This window comes from Pinus tabuliformis, chromosome 8 (assembly GCF_031772625.1).
Source record: "Pinus tabuliformis cultivar Carrire ecotype Pingquan chromosome 8, CPIR1, whole genome shotgun sequence".
In the NCBI taxonomy this organism is placed as follows: Eukaryota; Viridiplantae; Streptophyta; class Pinopsida; order Pinales; family Pinaceae; genus Pinus; species Pinus tabuliformis.
In genome coordinates, this window is record NC_142294.1 from 130455498 (window position 1) to 130479595 (window position 24098).

At 33.9% G+C, this 24098-nt stretch overlaps 1 non-coding gene across 1 annotated transcript; it reads left to right on the forward strand.

Annotated features, from left to right (window-relative positions):
• Window positions 1-23222: 23222 nt before the first annotated feature.
• On the forward strand, window positions 23223-23363 carry LOC149234453 (U4 spliceosomal RNA). The gene has a single exon (XR_016246880.1). It is a non-coding gene; the product is annotated as a U4 spliceosomal RNA (small nuclear RNA).
• The last annotated feature ends 735 nt before the right edge of the window (window positions 23364-24098 follow it).

A 24098-nucleotide genomic window follows, 5' to 3' on the forward strand; every position in this document is an offset into this window, starting at 1 on the left:
TGGTGCAATGCGTAAACCATCAATTGGTTTCACTCTTGATATGGCCGTGAATGTAAGGCCTTTCTACTCTTTATTCCCGATATCAACTGACGATCGTTCTAAAGTCAATCCCTGTGACTTGTGGATTGTAAGAGCCCATGCCATCTTCAAAGGATTTTTTTTTCAATTTCCTCTTATCACTGGTGTGATAGGGACAATGTTTGGATTACTTGCATCAAATGGAATACGAACATACTTATAAAAAAAAACACTCGTGAACATTGGAAGTTGAGGTAGCTTAGAGGTAGGCAGATAAAATATATCCTTAACATAACCAAGTAAACCATTCACGAAGCCAGCTTCAACCCATAAATTACATGTCAACATAACACGTTGACCATGACACAACAAAACTTCACGGTCCAATTGATCATCATCAACACCACTAATTTCTGAATGCCTTGAATGCTCAGCAACACATCGTGCAATTAGAGAATTTAATGGTTTTAACATATGCCTATTATGGAAGGATACCAAATTATTTTTTGAAAACATGTGAACTGCTACATTAAATAAATCTATTTCTCTAGGATGCAACCTCATATCGACCTGCAACATAAGAAACTCCCAATCTTGAAGAACAGGTTCTACATTTCTTATGTTATTGAGTACTCTACGAAAAAAAGATTGTTTCTCATTATTCCCTTGTTGGTGAAAGATTGTGTCAAGAGTGACAACAATGTTGAATTTGCTCCACAAGAATTTGCCTGCTATATTATTGTCAGGCGGAAAGAGTCGATTGTGCGGACACAACCAACCTCCCTAGGAGCCTAAGACTCTCTAGTGACAAACAAGACAAACAAGAGCAATCCTTCTCTAAACATGCATTTACTATATAAGAAATCAAGTGTTTAGATCCTACCTGTAGTCCAACGCTGTTGTAGCAGTCCAGCTCCGCTGATCCGGATGAGCTCCTCCTTCACTTTGAAACCTGCATCCACTAACAATCAAACGATTAAATAGCACTTGATAATCTCATAGAATAAAACATATTTAACACATAGACCAAGGAGTACATGAAACAACTCATAAATAACAAGTTATTGAGAAGAATGGACTCATTTTCATTAATAGGTAACAAAAGGAACAAATACAACCTGAGCCTTGGTGTTGTGCAAGTCCCTCCTAGGGTCCATCAAGAGTTCTCCTTTACTTTGACAAAGCTCACCCACTTCCAAATAGAACAAACAAATATGGCAATCTCTCCTCACAAGCTTCTAAATGGGAGTCCTAATTCCTGCAGCATCTACCCTTAGAAATGTTTAGCTTCCAACCTCCCCTCCTTCTGGCCCAATGCCTGTATTTATAGTGTTCAAGAGGAAGTTAATCAGGTCCACCATCAGATGGGATAATCCCCTCTTTGGATGGGATAGCTCCCTCATTGATGGGATAAGTTCCTCTTTGGTAGGGGTACATGAACCATCTGGAGGCGCTCAATACACGTCGAACAACCTTCTAGAATGCTCTAGAAATGACCACAAGTAACTTTTTAAAGATGAAACTTGCGCATTTTGACCTTTACAGGGGGACGCACCTGCCCCTTTACATACAGAGCGTACAAGTACGCAGCTTTTGTGAACATTGGGTGCGTACCCGCAGGTAAGGTTGAGAGAACCTGCGTACCCAGAGATAAATACATTTATAAAGACTTTCTCTCTTTTTGGAGTTTGACATGGAGAGCAGAGGCTTAAGACTTGCCCAGGAGGATAGCATGACTGTTGATAGAGCCATACTAACTGTACATAGCCATGGTGACATTTTTTAGTGTAACAGATTGTCCCCTAAAGTGCGAAGCCTGTAGTAGATTAGGGTTTTTGTAAATCTAGGAAGGGTGAAGCGCTTTATCATTTCAAGGATTATCTCGTGGAGAGCCTGGTCAGAACGAGCAATTTTCAACACAAAATACATGTATAAGATTATATCATCACTGAGGTAGGCATTCCCATACTCAGATCAAAACTTTAACTAACAGACTAACTACTCTGATACAGGAATGATCTTGTAGTACATCATAATCATAGAATTTTGTAGACACAGTATGGGTGCAACCATCTGTTTATGATTAGTCTACTTAGATAATGAATACAAAACTCCTCGCAGCCTGGATGGTGGAAACTAGATCCAGGGTCTTCATTTCTGCTTCCCGAATTGGTACGATTCTAGCCATGCGAATAAATGAGTTGATGTCGAACATGGTAGAAACCACTTGATTACCAGTCGATGATGTAAACTGTTAACAAGTGTGAGAGAGACCACCAGTAATGTCAATGGTTCTCAAAGTACCCAGTACAATCCATGAGATGTGAATGAATAAGTTGATGTCGAACATTTCACGGAATCCTTCGATCGAATGTCGATGATGTAAACTGTTGTCAAAGGCGAGAAACCTACCATTGACGCATGCAGACTTCAAGGTACTGACGATCTCTAAGTCATCTTTCTAGATAATGTGTTGATGTCGATAGAAAGCGACCCGTTGCAGGCAAGCCCACAACACGAAATCATAGTTCAAGTTGACGAAATGTTGCTGTAAGGACTGACTCAGGGATGGTCAAAATGGATGACAAGTATTTCGCAGATGAAAGTTTTGTTTGCAGACCTCTTGAACACATAACGACACAACAGATGGCTTGGTGATAAAGTTAATCCCCGGAACCCGGCTGAAGACTTTCAATGTGGTTTGATCAACTGTGAGGCAAAGGATTTCCCAACCCAGGTGAATGAAAAGTGTTGTGTTCAAGAGTGGTAATAAGGTTTCTTCTGAGACAAAGGATAACAAATAGGCTCATTCTTCTCTCTTTTCCCCCACCATTTCTGGCAAGTACCTCTTTATTTTTAACAAGCTTGAGGAGGATAACATATGCTTGATTATAAGCTCATCCTTTGGACGAGTCCAACCTAGTTTTGATTCGAACCCTAGGAAGGAGTGGTTCGTTCCTGTTTGTAATTGAACAGGTCCTTTACTGTGAAATTTTAGTACCTCGTTTTGCGTCATTATGCTGGGGGCATGTGGACTTATAACAAGCATAGTTTTTCATTTCAAGCTTGCATAAACATGAAACCGAATCCGAGCATAGTTCTTTTCCTGTGTCAAGCTCGTTAAAAAATGAAACAAATCCTCCTCTACTTGAATCGAGAGTTTGACTAGATCTCGTAAATGTTCAGTTGTATATTTAGGTTAGTTATTTCAGTGTTTTGTATAATTTTCTTACAGTTTTAGGTCGAGTCTTTCAAGTGATCTCATACATGAAACTTCATTCCATCCAGCTTGTACTTAGTTGAATTAAATGAAGCTAGGGGGGCATGCACTCTAGCAGCTATGCTTAGGGGGCATCAAGCACAGTTTTATCTCTGTTTCAAGCTTGTGTAAAAATGAAACTACTTTGAAGCATAGTTTTTTCTCTGTTTCAAGCTTTTGTAAAAATGAAACCTATCTCGAGTCAATTTCAGTTATTTTCAAGACTCGTTAAACTCATGAAAATCCCGAGATTATTTTGCTATCTTTCATTCTCGTAAATTAAATTGAAAGTCGGCCATATGAGTACATTTTTATCATTTTTTCAAACTCGTTAAAACTTATGAAAAAGTGAAACCTCAGAGTCATCTTTTAAGCTCTTTTCTGACTCCTAAAACATGAAAAGATTGCCGAGCATTTCTTTTACACTCATTCAAAAGGAACTAAAAGACGGTCCCCTTATAGCTCTTTTCTGACCGTAAAATCAGGAAAAGGTTGCCGGGTTTTTGTCGTTTCAAACTCGATACTGGAAATAAAATGACGTGTCCTTGATCGCTTTTTACTTTTCAAGTCAGTGGCACTAATTATGAAAGTACTCCTTGGTCGCAAGATCAAGCGGTTCCCCCAGGTATTATTTTATACTTTTTCGGGCTTGAGGGACACAAATTTACGAAAAAGTTCAACCTGGAGTCTTCTTAAGTTTTTCAGACTCTCTAAAATTGAAAAACGCCGAGTTTCTCCTATACTGGGCTCGTTAAAATTTCACAGTAAAGGACCTGTTCAATTACAAACAGGAACGAACCACTCCTTCCTAGGGTTCGAATCAAAACTAGGTTGGACTCGTCCAAAGGATGAGCTTATAATCAAGCATATGTTATCCTCCTCAAGCTTGTTAAAAATAAAGAGGTACTTGCCAGAAATGGTGGGGGAAAAGAGAGAAGAATGAGCCTATTTGTTATCCTTTGTCTCAGAAGAACCCTTATTACCACTCTTGAACACGACACTTTTCATTCACCTGGGTTGGGAAATCCTTTGCCTCACAGTTGATCAAACCACATTGAAAGTCTTCAGCCAGGTTCCGGGGATTAACTTTGAGTCATTTATCACCAAGCCATCTGTTGTGTCGTTATGTGTTCAAGAGGTCTGCAAACAAAACTTTCATCTGCGAAATACTTGTCATCCATTTTGACCATCCCTGAGTCAGTCCTTACAGCAACATTTCGTCAACTTGAACTATGATTTCGTGTTGTGGGCTTGCCTGCAACGGGTCGCTTTCTATCGACATCAGCACATTATCTAGAAAGTTGACTTAGAGATCGTCAGTACCTTGAAGTCTGCATGCATCAATGGCAGGTTTCTCGCCTTTGACGACAGTTTACATCATCGACATTCGATCGAAGGATTCCGTGAAATGTTCGACATCAACTTATTCATTCACATCTCATGGATTGTACTGGGTACTTTGAGAACCATTGACATTACTGGTGGTCTCTCTCACACTTGTTAACAGTTTACATCATCGACTGGTAATCAAGTGGTTTCTACCATGTTCGACATCAACTCATTTATTCGCATGGCTAGAATCGTACCAATTCGGGAAGCAGAAATGAAGACCCTGGATCTAGTTTCCACCATCCAGGCTGCGAGGAGTTTTGTATTCATTATCTAAGTAGACTAATCATAAACAGATGGCTACGCCCATACTGTGTCTACAAAAGTCTATGATTATGATGTACTACAAGATCATGCTACCCTAAATATACAACTGAACATTTACGAGATCTAGTCAAACTCTCGATTCAAGTAGAGGAGGATTTGTTTCATTTTTTAACGAGCTTGACACAGGAAAAGAACTATGCTCGGATTCGGTTTCATGTTTATGCAAGCTTGAAATGAAAAACTATGCTTGTTATAAGTCCACATGCCCCCAGCATAATGACGCAAAACGAGGTACATGCCCCCCAAGCTTCATTGCATTCAATGAGGTGGATGGAATGAAGCTTTACTTTCAAGATCTTTGAAATACTTGTGGGAGTTGTTTCATTTTTTAATGAGGTTGACACAGGAAAAGAACCATCCTCAAAACCCTTGTTTCATTTTTTAACGAGCTTGACACAAGACAAAGAACTGTGCTCATAACTACTCTCTACAATCTACCTAACAAAAACTCTACTCTAAAAACCTTGATTCATTCTTTAACGAGCTTGACACAAGACAAGGAACTGTGCTCTAAAATCCTTGATTCATTTTTTAATGAGCTTGACACAAGACAAGGAACTATGCTCATGACTACACTCTACAATCTACCTATTTAACCTACCCTTGTTTCATTTTTTAACGAGCTTGACACAAGACAAGGAACGATGCTCAAGACTACTTGTTTCATTTTTTAACGAGCTTGACACAAGACAAGGAACTATGCTCCAGAAGTTCGCATGCCCCTAGCATAATGATGCAAAGCGAGGTACATGCCCCCCAGGCTTCATTGCATTCAACCAGATGGATGGAATGAAGGTTTACTTTCAATATGTAACTTGAAAAGGGAGTTGTTTCATTTTTAAGGAGGTTGACACAAGAAAAGAACTATCCTCATACGTGATTCATTTTTTAACGAGGTTGACTCAGTAATAGGAACTATCCTCATACCTGATTCATTTTTTAATGAGGTTGACTCAGTAACAGGAACTATCCTCAAAACCCTACTTTCTATAATCTACCTATATAACCTAGAACTACCTGATTCATTTTTTAATGAGGTTGACTTAGTAACAGGAACTTTCCTCAAAACAACCTGTTTCATTTTTTAATGAGGTTGATACAAGAAAAAACTATCCTCGCACCTGATTCATTTTTTAACGAGGTTGATACAGGAAAAAACTATCCTCACACCTTATTCATTTTTTAACAAAGTTGATACAGGAAAAAACTATCCTCACCACATCCTATTTCATTTTTTAACGAGGTTGATATAGGAAAAAAAAACTATCCTCGTACTAGCCTGTTTCATTTTTTAACGAGGTTGATACAGGAAAAAACTATCCTCGTACACACTGATTCATTTTTTTAACGAGGTTGACACAGTAAAAGGAACTTTCCTCGTACACACTGATTCGTTTTTTAACGAGGTTGACTCAGTAAAAGGAACTTTCCTCACCAACTGATTCATTTTTTAATGAGGTTGACACAGTAAAAGGAACTTTCCTCGCAACTCCTTGTTTCATTTTTTAATGAGCTTGACACAAGACAAGGAACTATGCTCATGACTTCCAGTTTCATTTTTTAATGAGGTTGAGACTAGAAGAAACTATCCTCACACTCACTGATCATGGCTTCCAATTGGAAGAAGGACATGTCAATGGACACACCTTGATCATGGCTTCTAAGAGATCTTCGTCAGAAGGAAGAATAGTTCTCTGGAAGGAACACATGTCAAGGGACTCAAAAGGGATAAGAACATCGTGTTCAAGTAATCCCATAGAGTTTTCCATGTCATTTACCGGATCTAAATCAAAGGAAGATGAGCAAACAGTGAGAGGCTCACTTACATCGGTAACTGAAAACATGGGACCAGTTGCCACATAATTAACCCGTGGCAGGGTAGATACCACTTTAGAATCAGGAACAGTTAGGGATGTCATATTATTAGTAGTTGAAACAAAACTAGGGAACGAAAGCTGGTCTACAGTCACAATATTTCCATTGTGAGGGAAAGACATCACGCGAAAGAGTGTCGATACGACAGCTTTCATTGCATAAACATAATCTCGCCCAAGGAGTAAATTGAAATCCAAGGGACCTCGAACTACCATAAGATCAATACAGACAGTTTTACCCTCTAAGGTAATAGAAAACTTAGGAAGGATCCCTAAAGGTTCACTAATGGTTCTGTTAAAAGCTTTCAGATTCTGCGTAATAGGCACAAGCTGAGGGGAACCCAAAGCTTTCCAAACAGTTGAGGATAAAATACTAACAGAAGCACCTTCATCTACCTGTGTACGATGTATGTCCCTACCACCAGCCTTGACAATGATTTGGAAAGGGATGGAGGAAGGAAGACGAGGTTCTGTCAGTCTATTCCAATCAAAGGAAAAGACCTCAGTGCTTGGAGGGGGTTCTGTAGAAACAGGTGAAATGCCCCCCGGTATAGAAGAATCTGATGTAACAAGAAGAACCTGAGTGGTATGAAGTTCACTCTCTAAAGGGAAAGTGGGATCGACCGAATGTGAAATTGAATCGACCACTTGATCAACTAATGGATCATCAACCTTAGTGACATGAGTTTCACTCTCCAATGGGAGAGTGTGATCGACTGTACTTGAATTTAGATCAATTACTCCGTCAGTTGACGGTAGGTTGGGAGAAAGTTTTCGGTAACTAGTTGGAAATTCTTGCTGTGGAACAGTAAGGTTTTCCAACAATGTTGAGGCTTCATCCATGTGAGGGCAAATGTGAGTTTGATGACTCCCTTTGCATAACTTACAAGGAAACCTAACTTTACTCTTTTTCCCAGGAACCTGACTATCACTGGTTGATGGATCAACGGAAAGTTGATGAGATTTTTCTGACCATACTTCCAAGACCTTTGGAATACCAGGACAATTGACAAGGAAGTGGTCACCCTTACAAAGCCTGCAAGGGTATTTGGGTTTACGGTGCATGTCGGAATTTTCCTCAACACAACTAACACTTACAGCCATGGTTGGTTGGTTGACTTCTTTCTTATCTTGCTTCTTCTTCTTCTTCTTCTTCTTCCCTTTCTTCTTCTTCTTAGCCTCCTGGTTACTCGCATCAAGGCTTTTACCAGGCGAAGAGGAAGAAATGGAGGAAGAAAAATTAGGCAAAGAAGGTAAAGGGTCAACAGAAGGTTGGTGATGTTGAGATGGTGAACTCTGTTGAGGTGAAGCATCCGGTTGAGATGGAACAATTGGAGTACTTTGGGCCAACGAAGTTGAAAATAACCATATCGGTAATCCTATTGTAAATCCAGGTAATGACAAAGTAGCCATATAAGGAGGACCAACATTTCCAAAGTAAGGAAAAGTACTAGGATTCTCATTAGGAGGGGTTCCTAGGTTGGTAAATTCCGGAACATTTGCCATTATTTTCAACTTCAGTGAATTTTATTAACAATCTATAACTAAAATTAACAATTCACAATTCACACCTAACAATTAAAATTCACAATTCACACCTATGGTCTCTAAAAGTAAAAACAAACAAATTAACATGCGCTATAAAATCTAGGAGTCAAACCATACACAAACAGTAGCCTTCCGGACCGAAAACACTAGTTGGTGATGAAGCCCAACATCGTTGAATTCAGTACAGAAGTGGTGGGTGGAACAGTTACCCCGGCAACCTGCTTAATGAATAGACTGGACCAAGTTCCTCCACTTTAACCGTCCCGAGTGAAGTGAACCCACCAGAAAATCCAAGTGAGTCTAGCCGACGTCTGCTCCAGGTACAGTGGGATCTTCCCTCCACCATCACCTTGGGTAGAACCCTAATGATAATGGTCACTAAGTTTACCAACAGCAACAAATGCACCTGGGGGAACAGTCTACACTCCGACAGTACGCAAGGGCAGAGTATCAAGCTCAATCCCCTTGCCGGCTCCTTGACAATAATCCAAGGTTTACCGACAAGTGACCCCTGGCTCCTCGACAATGGTTAATCCGAGGTTTACCATTTGTAATACGTGCGTGTCTGGCGTCGTTCCCAACGAGGGAGGATTGATCCCCTCACTGGTTCGGACACGAGCTCGTGCTTCTCCTTTAAGAGGAGCTTTCCCAGAGTACAAATGAAACAATTGGATTTATTCTACCACAAGATGAGCTACTTGTTTGGTTTTGCTGTCTTGGAGAGTTAATTACTCACCTACTCCAAGACACTAGCCTAAGCTATGTTAGTGTTTCAGAGCCCTAGAAATGTAAAAATTACTAGATGAATTTTAATTAAGCGCTGTGTTATTAAGGCTGTTATTACTCAAAGGGTAAATGGATACGAAACCAATGGTGTTATGACCCGACTCAACTGAATGCAATCGAATATGATAATGTAATCTTTTCAATTCGATGAATCCTAACTAAAGTAAGGAGAGAGTTTCCATTCACTTTCGACAATGCAAAAAATTGATCACTAAGAGAAAATATAACAAATTCTCTAATGCACTAATTCTATCAAGAAAAATTAATGCAAATCAATTCCAAAATCTTTTTTATTTTTATTTTTATGTTGTGTAAATTCAAATCAAAGAAACCTGATCTAAATCTACGATTGATTTTTCAGAATGTAAACTATGCAATTGTAATCTATGCACAATTCACTTGAAAAGTATGCAAATGTAATCTATGTACATTTTCCATTCATATTCTGAAAATGAGAATTCTAATTATGCAAATGTGATCTATGCAAGAGAATTCTCAAACACAAGACGATTCTAATGTAATCTAAGAACCAATCAAGTGCAAGTCGAGAAAACTGGGTGAGAGTTCCAAAGATCAAAACATAAAAACACTCAAAGGCGATTAACACTCATACACAATTTAGCCCCCCCCGACGAATGAGGGGGAAATTTTTTTGCAAAAACGAAAGCAAAAAGATGCAAAATTGTGAAAAGACTGAGACAAACCACCAAGTAATGACCAAAGGAAATCAAATCAAGAATTCCTCAAAAAAGAGACTCAAAACACCCAATTGATGAAAGCTTAAAGCAGGAATGCCAATGAAAAAATCTTAGGTGAAGATCTTTGACAAGAGACTAATGGATCTGGGCAGTAAAAACTAAGAAAAAGCAAAATCTAAGAGAAAAAATGCAAAAAATGGAATTTTCTTAAATTTTAGCAGGGGACGCAGGCAACCCGTTAAGACAGGTGCAGGCCCGCTCTGTGCACACAACGACAGTGAGTGCAGGGACGCACTGTGCAATACTCAGAGGATGCGTCCTATTGGAAAATTCAAGAAAAACTAAATTGAATCTAACCCTAAGCTAACCCACCCAAAAACAAAGTCACAGAGCCAAAAACCAGAAAATAAATGACTTTTCTCAGATCAAAGTTGCATACAAAGGAAAAAACTTTCACATCAATGGATTCCCCAGCGGAGTCGCCATTTTGTCAGGCGGAAAGAGTCGATTGTGCAGACACAACCAACCTCCCTAGGAGCCTAAGACTCTCTAGTGACAAACAAGACAAACAAGAGCAATCCTTCTCTAAACATGCATTTACTATATAAGAAATCAAGTGTTTAGATCCTACCTGTAGTCCAACACTGTTGTAGCAGTCCAGCTCCGCTGATCCGGATGAGCTCCTCCTTCACTTTGAAACCTGCATCCACTAACAATCAAACGATTAAATAGCACTTGATAATCTCATAGAATAAAACATATTTAACACATAGACCAAGGAGTACATGAAACAACTCATAAATAACAAGTTATTGAGAAGAATGGACTCATTTGCATTAATAGGTAACAAAAGGAACAAATACAACCTGAGCCTTGGTGTTGTGCAAGTCCCTCCCAGGGTCCATCAAGAGTTCTCCTTTACTTTGACAAAGCTCACCCACTTCCAAATAGAACAAACAAATATGGCAATCTCTCCTCACAAGCTTCTAAATGGGAGTCCTAATTCCTGCAGCATCTACCCTTAGAAATGTTTAGCTTCCAACCTCCCCTCCTTCTGGCCCAATGCCTGTATTTATAGTGTTCAAGAGGAAGTTAATCAGGTCCACCATCAATGGGATAATCCCCTCTTTGGATGGGATAGCTCCCTCATTGATGGGATAAGTTCCTCTTTGGTAGGGGTACATGAACCATCAGGAGGCGCTCAATACACGTCGAACAACCTTCTAGAATGCTCTAGAAATGACCACAAGTAACTTTTTAAAGATGAAACTCGTGCATTTTGACCTTTACAGGGGGACGCACCTGCCCCTTTACATACAGAGCGTACAAGTACGCAGCTTTTGTGAACATTGGGTGCGTACCCGCAGGTAAGGTTGAGAGAACCTGCGTACCCAGAGATAAATACATTTATAAAGACTTTCTCTCTTTTTGGAGTTTGACATGGAGAGCAGAGGCTTAAGACTTGCCCAGGAGGATAGCATGACTGTTGATAGAGCCATACTAACTGTACATAGCCATGGTGACATTTTTTAGTGTAACAATTACCTGCATACAAAGGCTTATCTATCATAGAAGGTATTTGGCCAGGGTCACCCACAAGGATGATGGATCTTCCACCCAAATTTTCTCTGGAAATGCTTCTCGTAATCGAGCATCTATTTGCATAAACAAACTTGATCCTAGAAAGCTCATTTCATCAATCAATGTATATCTAACATGTTGCATTTCTTCTTGGAATACTGCAAGTGACTGCCCCTGTAGTGGCTGCATATCTTTAATTGGAATTTTCGGAGCTGACTGTATTGTTTTTGCATGTATATTAAAAGTAGCTATTCCTGTTGGGAAAAGAAGAAGCAAAGGGCTTCTTCCATTACTTGATGAATTAGAAAGAACTTCAAATGTACAATGGATAAGGAAAGACTTATAATTCCCTCGAGTGCCCTGAATAAGAATAAGAAGAGCTTCACGAATCTTATATACAGTAAAGTCCCTTAAGACAATTTCAAAAGCAAGTCGGTGTTTTCCTGACAAAGAATATGGAGATGCAAATGTTCTATTTGAAAGGTTAACAATATCACCCCTTGATTTTGAATTCCTTATAAAATTAATAGCTTCTTTTGCAACATCATCAAAAATAGTTGTACTTTCCCAGTCAAAGGATATATCAAAGTCCCTTTGACCAAGGGTGTGAATATCAGAAACATTCACATCATTTGGTGGAACCAAGGGAGAGAAAATCTGCCATTCTTGAAAATCATCTTCCAGATTCATTTCTTGGTTGGAAAATTCACCATCTTCTTCATCTTCAATATTGTCTATAATTAATGGATTTCGATCAACATGCCATGCTTGATATCGAAAATTCCTCCAATTTTCAATAACAATTTCAGTTGAAAGGCCAATTTCGAGAGGAGTATCACGAAATGGCTTGTACAAGAGCAATTTTGTCCAACAAAAGGTTTCAAATTCCTCTGAAGCCTAACCAAGAATAGAATAAAACCATGGCCAAACCCGAACAATATCATGAACATCTCTAGGATTCCACGGATCTTGTTTACGCTTGCTATCAAATGTCCAAGATCTTGTTTTTTTTTATCAAAGATAGATGTTCAAGGAAAAAAGGTCTCTTCTAATAATGTTGAACAAAAGTATTCACAAATGAACATTGCAAGCCATCCCTTAAGACTTTCCTAAAAACCTTTCTTCCAAAATTTAAGGAAACAAATTTTTGACTACAAACAACATGAGGTAGCTTAAGCAACATATGGCATGTTTCTTGTGCTCCAATGTCATGGTCAACAATTGTTTCTCCAAGAAAATTTCTATATGCACATAAAGCATGATCCTCAGAGCTAATAGAATTTGAAATTCTAGTTAATATATGATGATAACTTTCAGACCTTTTTTCTGCTTTTGATGCATACTTAGCAGTATATTTCAAGACAACATAACAAGAAGGTACTGGCTCGCAATCAACATTTGCATGCCACATTGTTAGAAGGTCAATGTTATGTACATTAAGCTTGTCATCATTTCTTGTTGGCTCATATTTTTTTCTTCCTTGATCATCTATGGACAATCTTGATTCATCACAAAGATCCCATGGAGCATTGTACCGACATGTTAGAATAGTGCCCCTTTTGTGCAAAAAAGAATCTACAGTACACTTTGTGTGCCTTTGGACACGGTTTAAGAATTCTTCGTAATCATTTTAAGGATTAGAAGAGTAAATTTGACTAGTATTCAATAGGAAAGGGTCATCATTGAGGCTTTGTGGAACCATTATGTTGCAACAATGTATGTCACATGGATTCCATGTAGTTAAATATTTGTCGAATAATATCTTTGCAAGTTGTACATAATAACTATTTGACAAATCAAGTATTTCCATGTTATGAGTGCCTTCTAACCATACGAAACCATGGATATGTGTTGAACCTCTATGTTGCCACTCATATCTCACAAAAATGAAGATATAGTTACTACAAACAATATAAATAGAATCATAATAAAAGTTGAAAAAACATAGAAGAAAAATTCAACAACACAAACCTGTACCAGAAGTCTTTATCTTTAAGATATTTTTGGATAACTTCCTCTCGAAAAATATTGAATCTATGGTGCATAAATGTCGCAACAATATGAGGGTACTCGATAACATTCTCAATTTTCATACGATGCTCATTTAAAGAACGAGAATATGAATATATGGGCATGAGGTTATGCAACTCTGGCCACTTTGTGTCAGCTGCACTGAAAGTAAAAAATAAATATGGACATCCTAACCAAGTAATCATGTCCATCAATTCAGCTTGACACTTAGTCCAGTATGCCCTTGTACCTCTCAGAGAAGAACCGAACTACATAAGATGCTCAGCCAACTTATTATCTCATAAATCAGATATTTGGTGACGCAACTCTTCAATTGTTGTAGGTGAGTTATCATGTAAACATTTCTTTGCAAAAACTGTAGCAGTTGCTTGGCTCCGATGCTACATTATCATGTTCAATAGGTAATATCGAAAGCGAGGATGGCTTCCAAATCTCTGATATAGTACCTCAGAAGATGCAATGCATACTCATGAAGTTCAACACTACAAATACGTGGTGCAACCAATCAGCATCACAAGTGAGGAACAATGTTGGGAATGCCATATCTAATAACCCCTCTGTATTATATTCATTCACTAGAGAGGTTCCAAGACTTGGCCAATCCATGTCTTGAACACGTGAAGAATCAACATTATCAAGAATTGCTCTAATTTCTTCCACTTCTCTTCATTTCTTGGGTAGGCAAGCAATAAAAGAAGAAGGATGAGATGGAAAATGCTCAGTAGGAAGCCCTTCATTATGAGTTTCATTGATCTCGGATTCCTCAATATCACAATCAACAAATTTAAGCGTCAAGGAGACATCTGTTGATCTTTCAGGCAGAGATTTCACTGAATCATAATCAATTAAAACATCTCGATAATGTTGATCATCTGGGATTTTGAAAACCAATGCAACCTTCACTCGAGATATTTTGACATAACATTTATAATATTTAGACTGAGTGGCATGTCTCCTCACAATTAGAAATTCAGTATCTTCAAGATGTCGGGGAAGACTTTGTACAATTGTAGAAATATCTTGAGGAGATCTAATTGTATCACCACTATACTTATATTTCCCACCTCGAGCATGTGTCACTTGCAAAATTGGATTGACAAGTGCTATTATAATTTCTTCAACTTGAGTAACAACTCCTAAAATATGAGGTTTCTCACCAGCATCCATGTTATTATATCGACAGAAAGGATGGGATCCTCTTTCACTCTTACATCGTCTACAAACAGGTCCTTCATAATGTCTCACAACATGGATTTCGGGATATGATTCTTGGCAAATATGGCACATTTCGACAACTGCCAAGCTATCTATCTTTGCTAGAAATCTTTTATGCACTGCAATCATGTTTTCATCAAAATGAATATGATCTCTATTGGGTGAACCATGTTGAAGACCATTTGGAAGAGTAAAATTTCTTCTAATATGTACATCATCTTCAGGAACATGAGATTCCCTTCGCAAATTTGAAGCATGTGGAATGGATCTATGAGAATGTCCTTCCCAATTTATGGTGTGCATTTCGTGAACCTGAGAGGATGTAAAGGTCTCTTTGTCATAAAAGAATTTAACATTTAATTTCCAACTAATTATAAATGAAAAAAATGAAAAAGAATAAAATGCATTCAAAATTTACATTTGTGTCTTGGTGTGGATGAGGGTTATAATATGGTTGCTCTTCGCTTCTAAAATCAGTGGATGGAACATTTTGGGATGTAGTTTCTATGCCTCTATTCAAATGAGTTGTCTCCTATTTCAAAAAAATAAAATATGTTATAAAACTAAATGTCCAACAAAGAAAGATTCAAAAATAGAAAATAAATCAAATACATTGAACATCTACATTAGTTTTACAATTTGATGTTTTGGATTCTAATTCTCCAACCTAATGAGATGAGATCATGGTTTCTCCATAAAAGGTTACAAAATACAATTTCTAGTCAACTGTAAATGAAAAAATGAGAAAAATATCAAATGCACTCAACATTTACATTTGTTTGGCAATGTGGATGAACGCTATGAGATGGTTCCTCTTCACTTCTAACATCATTAGATGGAACATCTATGAAGTTAATTTTTATGCCACTATTGAAATGACTTGGGTTGTGTTCAAAGAAAATAAAATACGCCATAAAATTCAATGTCCAAGCAACTAGAAATTTAAAAAATGAAAAGAAAATAAAAAACATTGAAAATTTACATTAGTCTGGCAATTTGATCGTCGAGGAGAATGCACATGAAGGATATGACATGCTTCATCTTCACTTCCTAGATTAGTAGATGAAACACTTTGGGAATTAATTTCTAGACCTCTGTTAAAACAGGTTGTATCCTATTCCAAGGGAATAAAATAACATAATTTTAGTAAACAAACTTTGTAAATAGAGGAACGTAATAAAAAAAAAACTATTGTCGTAAAAATTGGAATATCAGTGTGTTACCCCCTTAATTCCATGCGAAATGCTATCAGGGATGACTGATTCTCTTGGTGGGACCACATTACTTTGAGAAGTAGGATTTGAAGATCTGATGTTTCGAGCAACTAGCTCTAGATTATCAAACAAATGGCCAAGTAAACTATAATCCAAATCATCACGCAAAATGACATCATTACCTCCACCATGGATGGTTTGCAACCTTTGGCCATCAAAACATGCAATTGGACACATGGAAGGGTTAGGGTGGACATTTGCATCCACATTATCGATATGGTGTTCTTCCTAATTGCAAGATGTTTCCCAAATGTTCGAAACATTTTCAGGAGAGCTTTGAACAACAAGATTATGCTCACGAGGTGCATATCCTAATAGTGAAGTATCAACAGGAAATGTCCTTTCCATTATATCATCCATGCTACGACACTTACGAGGAATTATAAAATCATTTTCAAGAGTTTCTTCACTCAATTTTTTATTATATGTAGCTCTCCTATGCTCATTTATGGCATCCTTATTTTCTTGATACCGTAAACGACGACTTTCATTAGACCTCTCACGTGATTTTGGTGACAAATTTCGTTTTCTTGTACGCTTGCTTGTGCATTCATTATGGTATAATAAACACGGAATATAACAAATATCTAATATAAACAAACACAAAAGAATGAAAAATTGCACAAGTTTTATTTTGGAAATAGTAAAAAAACATAAAAGGTGTATATGTTATTTTTTTCCAACCATATAAACTTATCAAAATGTATAAGGATTTTTCCAATTGGCTAAAAACAAAAAACAAAAAAATCGAAATGGCAAAAAACATAAATGAATTCTTCCGAATGGCTTAAACAGAAAAATCCATGTATCATATTAGAATCAAAACGAAACCCATACTATTGTGACACAATACTCTAATAATTATATGAATTGGAAGTATATCTAAAAATTTGGAAATGTATACTATCAAAATATAAATGCAAATATTAAAATGTACATAAACATATAAAATTGTTTGACAATCAATGACAAAAACCAGTAAAAATAACATGTATAACATAACTCAGAGAAATTATAATTATACAAACAAACAAAAATGCATAACATCGAGACACATTTACATGTAAATAAGAAAACTTTAGTGGAAACAATATGAAATATTTTACATCATAAAGATCAATACAAACATAATTTTAAAGTATTACCATAAAGACCCATAGTATGTATAGAGACGAAAAAGGAAATATTTTCCACAACCATAGAGAGAATATAAAATGGAAATATTTATAAGAACTCCTAAGAATACTAATATCCTAAGAATCCATATCCATATCCAATGGTGGAATCTCATCAACAGAATCCATACGGGGAGCAATTTAAAAAAAAATCCGTACTCAACCAAATCATTGGAATCCTCCAACGTTGGGTACCAAAACCCAAAAATTTTCTCATTAGTTGAATTATCAATAACTATTGGAAAACAAATGTGAGTCATCATGTCATATAATAGGAAAGGAACTTCACTGCAGTTGCACATAAGAACCAAACCATGGACTGTTCAAAATGGAAGATAACCACGACATTTGCTATTTATATCTATAGAAATTTCTTCCAACAACTTCCATCTAAAACCCCAATCATCTTCAAAGTATTCAATTCTTCGTTCAACACATGGTTGACCAAACTGGAAATGATCTAATTCTTCAATTGACCATACAGAAGTGGAGCCATCATTGATAAGGCATATCAACTGATTCATGTATATTTCTAATGGCATACCCTCTATGTCACTGATTCGAACAAATGAAAAACCCCATTCGTTTTTTATGACATCCAACCAGTAGATTGTATACTCGTACCGAGCATAATCTTCGTACTCCTTGTCCAGATATAACCAAAACAATTTACTTTTATAAAACACTGCATTCTTAGGGGGTGAAGTGCCATGAAATGGAACAACAACCCTTTGCCATACCCTATCAAGACTACTGCAAACACAAAATTTGGACTGCATTCTATGATACATATGTTTTAGAACAACTCAGTCATATTTTTTGCTACTTACATTTTCTAATAATGAAAAGAATCCCCAGTCTCCAATTCGTGTTGGCCCTATGTTTTTAAATGTGTTTGTAAATGGATTCGTCAAAAAATATATGTGTGTATGGGAGCATTATGTTGGTAAGGATAAAACCACCAATGGTCCAACAATACACTTTACTCTGTATCTTGAATCTATGAATCGCAAATGAAACTGAGATATGTGTCCATTCTGATTAAGGTATTGAGCAACAAAACAATTATTTTCACTATTGAAGAAAGGAACGAGAAACCTAAATTCGTTTGTAGAGACATTCTTGCAACTGATAAAGGGAGCCACATGAAGACAATTTCAAGAACTTCGAATGGAAGACAACTCCAAATAGTTGGATTTGTGATCAAATAATGAAATCACCTAACAGTAAAAAACAAAACACATTTGATATAAAAAAAACAATTTAGTATTGAATAAATTTAAAAGTAATATACATACATAATTTACCATTTACACATATAAGAAAAATTCACATATACACATTGTATAAAATAAAATGAGCGATGATAACATTATTAGGACACCGAACACAATTCCACAATTTTTTAAACCTAATCCCTATAATCCAAGATTATTAATGTTAGTAAATCTATAATTATGTTTATATTAGGGTCTATGTTTAATATTGATGCTATAATGTTTCTACAAGTATATTTATAATATCAAATAAGAACAACTCATGAGGTAGGTTTCCATGAAGGAAAACACCTATTTCATAATGCCAACAAAAAATTTCATAGCAAACACCATGTTACGTTTTTGTTGGACTACACAATTTTCCATTGTATTAAGGATAAAAAATGTTAATGGTTGTGTAAGAGTGAAATTTTAACTAATAAAAAATAGTTGTGGAACAACATGGTTTTTTCCTATATTCAAGATCACATGGCTACTTGTTTTGTATAGTAGTGAATTTATTTTGGTTATATGTTTTAATTATGTATGTAATGTGAATCATATTTAACTATTGTCAATTTTGATTAGGTGTAATAACCACCTGAATAAGGAGTAGTCTTTAAGGTGTAATAACCACCTAGATAATGTTTGGTTGGAATTTGACAAATTTTCGTTGACTCAATCATAATGAATGCAGACATATTAAATTAAAATTATATTACTAAATTTCTAAAACAACACATTCTTATATATTAAATTTTTTCATATTTAGAATTAATCCAAAATCATTTTACTTGTTTATTAATAAAACAATAGATTGTTAATATCATAAGATAATCTTTGTAATGGACTCCATTAATATTGCAACTTAATCATTCTAATGGACTACATTAATATCTACATGATTATGATTATGTGGTATATGAAGGTTACATTAAGAAATATTAGGAAATTTAAATCATAAAAAATGTAGTATGTTTTAAGTTTGTCTTTTTCAACATAATTGTATATATTTATAATTTTTTTTAATTATTTGAATTTCTTAATATTTATTAAGATAGTATTTCTTATTTAATAATGTAATTTTTAATCATACAATCATCATAATAGTTATAATTTAAATGTTCTTAACCATTAAGAAAATGTGTTTCTAAAACAATTAATTCTATATGTCTCCATTGTTTTCGAAAAATAATGATATATAAGTTGATCTTAATCTTAAAACATAGTTATTATTTTTATTTTATGTATTTATAAATATTTTTAATGAGTTGTCTAAAACCTAGATGTTTAGGAATTTTTTGTTGGAATTTGACAATTTTTTGTTGACTTACTCTTAATTTTTATTGTTTACCCAAATTTATTTGTAATTCCAAACAATCTTTGACAAATTTACTTGTAATTCCAAACAATCTTTACCCAAATTTACTTGTAATTCCAAACATTCTTTGCCAAATTATAAACGATAGAAAATGTAACAACACATGAATTTAAGCATATATTAAGTAGGGTATTTAAAGTTAAAAAGAAAAAAAATGAAAAAATATATATATTTTTTAATTAATCTATTCTTATACATATTTTTATTATACAATGTTTTTTTTTTGTAATTATAATTTAGGAAACAATTAAAAAAAATGTTACACTAGGAGATTTAATATAACTTTTTATAATATAATTTTATAAAATCCATATCTTATTTTGCTAACATATTATAATATGTATGTAATATAATGAGAAGAGTTTTTTCATTATTATCTTATATAATTATATAATTTTATTTCTTTGAAAAATGTTAAAAGAAAATGTTTAAACAATTCTCAATAACATATTAAATACATTTAATTATTTAAATTAATACATTCCAGCTAAACACATATACATTATCCAAATTCCTATAATATTAATAACAACCAATTACATTTAAAACCCATATGTTAATGGTTGTGTAAGAGTGAAATTTTAACTAATAAAAAATAGTTGGGGAACAACTTGGTTTTTTTTTTCTAGATTCAAGATCACATGGCTACTTGTTTTGTATAGTAGTGAATTTATTTTAGTTATATGTTTTAATTATGTATGTAATGTGAATCATAATTAACTATTGTCAATTGTGATTAGGTGTAATAACCACCTAAATAAGGAGTAGTCTTTAAGGTGTAATAACCACCTAAATAATGTTTGGTTGGAATTTGACAAATTTTTGTTGACTCAATCATAATGAATCAAGAAATATCAAATTAAAATTATATTACTAAATTTCTAAAACAACACATTCTTATATATTAATTTTTTTCATATTTAGAATTAATCTAAAATCATTTTACTTATTTATTAATAAAACAATAGATTGTTAATATCATAAGATAATCCTTGTAATGGACTCCATTAATATCACAACTTAATCATTCTAATGGACTACATTAATATCTACATGATTATGATTATGTGGTATATGGAGGTTAAATTAATAAATATTGGGAAATTTAAATAATAAAAAAATGTAGTATGTTTTAAGTTTGTGAGATTTTTCAAGAGAATTTTCTATATTTATATATTTTTTAATTATTTGAATTTCTTAATATTTATTAACACAGTATTTCTTATTTAATAATCTAATTTTTAATCATACAGTAATCATAATAATTATAATTTAAATGTTCTTAACCATTAAGAAAATGTGTTTCTAAAACAATTAATTCTATATGTCTCCATTGTTTAAAAAAAAAATGATATATAAGCTGATCTTAATCTTAAAACTGAATTGTTATTTTTATTTTATGAATTTATAAATATTTTTAATGGGTTGTCTAAATCCTAGATGTTTAGGAATTTTTGGTTGGAATTTGACAATTTTTTGTTGACTCAATCTTAAATTTTATTGTTTACTCAAATTTACTTGTAATTCGAAACAATCTTTGCCAAATTATAAACAATAGAAAATCTAATGACAGATGAATTTAAACATATATAAGTAAGGTATTGAAAGTTTATTTAAAAGAATTTGAAAATATTTTTATTTATTTAATTAATCTATTGTTATACATATTTTCATTATACAATGTTCTTTTTGTAATTATAATTTAGGAAACAATTGAAAAAAAGGTTACAACAACAATTTAATATAACTTTTTATAATATAATTTTCTAAAATTCATGTCATATTTTGCTAACATATTATAATATGTATGTAATATAATGAGAAGAGTTTTTTCATTATTATCTTATATAATTATATAATTCTATTTCTTTGAAAAAAGTTAAAAAAATGTTTAAACAATTCTCAATAACATATTAAATACATTTAATTATTTAAATTAATACATTCTAGCTAAACACATATACATTATCCAAATTCCTATAATATTAATAACAACCAATTACATTTAAACCCGTATTTGTTTATTAGTGAATGAAATTTTTATTGAGCAATACACATCTAAATATTCATTATTATACAGCACACCCTTTTATTGAATCCAAGAAAATTTCCTCACTCAAGCAACCACACACAAATAAGATAAATATTCATTATTATACAGCACACCCTTTTATTGAATCGAAGAAAATTTCCTCACTCAAGCAACCACACACAAATAAGATTTGACATTATCAATTAGGAGCAAACTTGGATTTATTTATCCACGTGATTATGATTATGGCGTATATGGAGGTTAAATTAATAAATATTGGGAAATTTGAATAATAAAAAATGTAGTCTCTTTTAAGTTTGTGAGATTTTTCAACATAATTTTATATATTTATAAATTTTTTTAATTATTTGAATTTCTTAATATTTATTAAGATAGTGTTTCTTATTTAATAATATAATTTTTAATCATACAGTACTCATAATAATTATAATTATAAATTAATATTTGGAGTGTTTTAAGAGTGTATCTATTTATTGTTATCGAAAGCTTTCTTGACTATTTGTATATAGTATAAACCTATTATATTTATTGGAAAATAATATAAGAGAATATTTAATTAAATGGTGAATTTAGTAATAAGGTATTCTCGACTATTTGTATATAGAATAAAGTGATTATATTTATTGGAAAATAATATAATAGAATATTGGACTCTATTTTTGGCAAAAGATTTGAGGGTACTATATTAAATTTAAATAGAGTAGAATGATCTAACAATCACATGGGTATTAAATGAATTTTAGTTGGAGCGGTATTTAATGTCAATTCAGACCAAAGGTATCAAAGTTTTGTCATTGAATGTTTACAAGTAACATGAATTTATTAAAAGATTGTTGAGAAATTAGTTTGTCTTTTAACATCTCCCAAGTCAAATGACCATTAGTGATAGTGTAGTGAAAGTGAGAAACATCTTCTCTAAAGCTTGTGCACTTTAACCTAATTATTCCAATTCACCCAATATTTTTTACCTCTTTGATTAAATTATACTAATTATCGAACTAAAAAATTTCAATACATAAAAGTCATCCTCATTTTCTTCATATATCAATATCCATATATAATTAATTCAACAAAATATTGTTTTTAACACTCAACTCATAACCTTAATTTTTAATATACTACATAATTACCATTTACTTACACAAATAGAAACAAATAAAATTTTCATATATATTATTAATTAATTATTCACATATCATTAGGAAAAAATATATTGATCCTTTCTTTAAACATTATAATCATCCAAATAATTGAACATTCAGTTTATCAACCACAAAATATATTGTATTTTCCCACATCTCACAATTCAAAAAAAGAAATACAAAGAAGAATATAGAGGAACAAATGATACGTCGCCGTCTTTGCGCTTGGGGCAATGACGCAGCTAGTGAGGTAAAACCGAGGAGCGTCAATTGTTGGTTGAAAACTATTTCCACCCACCATCGTTGGCTTGGGCTACGCTTTGGCCTTTGAGAATTTTTTACTTTGGCTGGGGCTCCAAATAATCCAAATTTCCAAACTGGTAGCAAACTATAAATAGAGGAGCCAAAATTTGCATGGGTGGGATTGTTGGTTAAGTTATAATATTGTCATATATGGAATTTGTTGGCCTATGTTAAATTCCGGAAGATATTTCTTCGTGGATGTTCAGGGTTTATTTAGGACTTGGTGAAGAATATTTCTTACTTTGTCCTATATGGCATCTGTTGAGCTATGGTAAGTGGATGTGTATGAATTATTCTTGTTACCAAAATACCAATATTACAAGAGAACTTGCATCGCTCGATGATTACCATTTGGTTGGTTTGCTTTCAAAGACGTTTAGTTTGTAATTCTAGTATATGTTATCTATTCATTCTTCCCGCAGAAAACATTTCAATTGTGGTAAGGTATGCACGTCAATATCAACTCTATGTACAAATGCAGTGGAACTCCCCATCGGATTGGAACTCAAAAACTGTTTGACTTCAAGGTATTTTTTTATTCGACGTTCAACCAAAAAAATGATTCTAAGTATTTGAAAATTTGAGTAATCAATTCTAAGTATTTGAAAATTTGAGATTATTCATTAATATTTTGTCTATAGAGATTTAAAGTATTTGAAAATTTGAATATGATTATTCATTAATTTTTTATTTTTTTTTTGGTCTATATGGAGATTTAACCTGCAACAGGGGAAAGGCTCAACTGTACAACCACTAAGTTATACCAAGTTTGAACGAGGATCCGTTTG